Here is a 1,882-nt window from a genome sequence, read left to right on the forward strand (position 1 = left end):
ACGTCAGAACTGATTTGTAATCAGAGCAGTACTCAAAATTGTTATGAGAAAGGCAGCATAGATTCTAGGGGTTAAATTAAGTATGGCTTTAATAGCTTAAATTTTAAATTTCTTCTATTTAATTTCTGATTGGTGAAAGTTGTACAAGTTGGTGCCTTGTGGATGCTGTCTCTAGTTTTTGTGAAAGTAATGAACTGAAGCGTAGTGATGAGAACATGTGTGTTTGTGTTGAGACAAGACAGTTCAAAAAATAGGAAGAAATGTTCAAGTGCTCCATAAAGTGGAAAAAGGGGAGCCTTCTCTCTTTTATGGATGAGTCATCTTTTTTCATGTTGATAGCACTCCATCACCATGAATGCGTTGAAGAAATTAAATCTTCTACGCGTTGGAGTCTCAGGTTATCAAAGGTGCAGCACAAGCACCATATATCTTCCTTGGCTTACGCAAGAACGTACTCCTATTTTGTTGTTTTATTTGTGGACAGTTTGGTATTACTTTTTTTATGGTTGTTGAAAATAAACTTAATTGAATTATCTTGGGAATTGAGAAGATTATTTAGTTGTTTGAGTAGTCTAATACATGAATATGTAGATGCATAAATGTTGTTGGGAAATTCAAGAGTCTTTGTTAGGAAATCTATGAGTCATTGTAGTAGTATATATATATATATATATATATAGTGTGTGTGTGTGTGTGTGTGTGTGTGTGTGTGTGTGTGTGTGTTTTGTAAGTTGAAAGAAGTCAAGCAAAGAAGAAAGAAAAATCAATAGAATAATTTTATTCTCCTCCAAATTATTTATCTTGGGCAAAATATTGTTATCAAATTGGTATCAGAGCTAAGATGAGTTTCAATGGAATGATTCCGCTTGTTTCTTTCTAAACTCACCAATGAAAATTATGAGAACTTGTGCATTCAAATGAAGGCTCTATTAGGATCAATAGACTATTTGGATGTTGTGGTGAAAGGCTTCGAAAAGGCTCAAGATGAAGGTGCGCTATCAGCAGCACAGAGATACTCTCTTAAAAAGTCCAGTAAGAAAGATAGTAGAGCCCTCTACTTTATTTACTGAGGAGTTGATGAATCAGTATTCAAGAAGATCTCAGGTGAGACGACCTCAAAACAAGCTTGGAATATACTTCAAAACTCCTATAAGAGAGTAGAGAAGGTGAAGAAGATGCAACTCCAAACACTTTGAAAGGAGTTCAAAGATTAGAGATGGAGGAAAGTGAACTAATTTTGGACTATTTCACTCGAGTCTTAGTCGTAATGAATCAACTTTGGAGAAATAATGAGAAGATCGAAGATGTTCGTGTGGTGGAGAAAATTCTCTGATTACTTCCTCAGAAATTTGAGTATGTTATTTGTGCCATCAAAGAGTCAAAAGATTTGGAGAAGATGACGACTGATGAACTCTTGGGTTCCTTAAATGCCCACGAGAAAGGATTTAGCAAGAGAAATGAGCTGGCAGAGAAGACTCTTCAAACTAAGCTTTCTTTGAAGGATGACCAAGAAGATTCAAAAGAAGGAAGTAACGGCGGTTTTAGCCGTGGAAGATTTTGAGACAGATTTTGAGGCTGAGGACGTGGTTTTGTGGCAGAGGAAGTCACAATAACTTTGAAGAAAGAGATCAAGATCAAAGATCTTTTAGAGGCAATGGACGTGGTAGATCTAATGGAGACAAATCAAAAACACAAGCTCAATGTTTAAATGCAAGAAGTATGGTCATTATGCTTCTGATTGTTATTACAATCAATTTGAAGAGAAGGTGATATGTTGAGAAAGGAGATGATGATAATATTCTTCTATTAGCATTTAGAGGAGACTGTGACAAGGAGGATGCTTGGTATCTTGATACCGATGCCAGCAACTATATATGTGACA

This window comes from Asparagus officinalis, chromosome 2 (genome assembly GCF_001876935.1).
Source record: "Asparagus officinalis chromosome 2, Aspof.V1, whole genome shotgun sequence".
NCBI lineage: Eukaryota > Viridiplantae > Streptophyta > Magnoliopsida > Asparagales > Asparagaceae > Asparagus > Asparagus officinalis.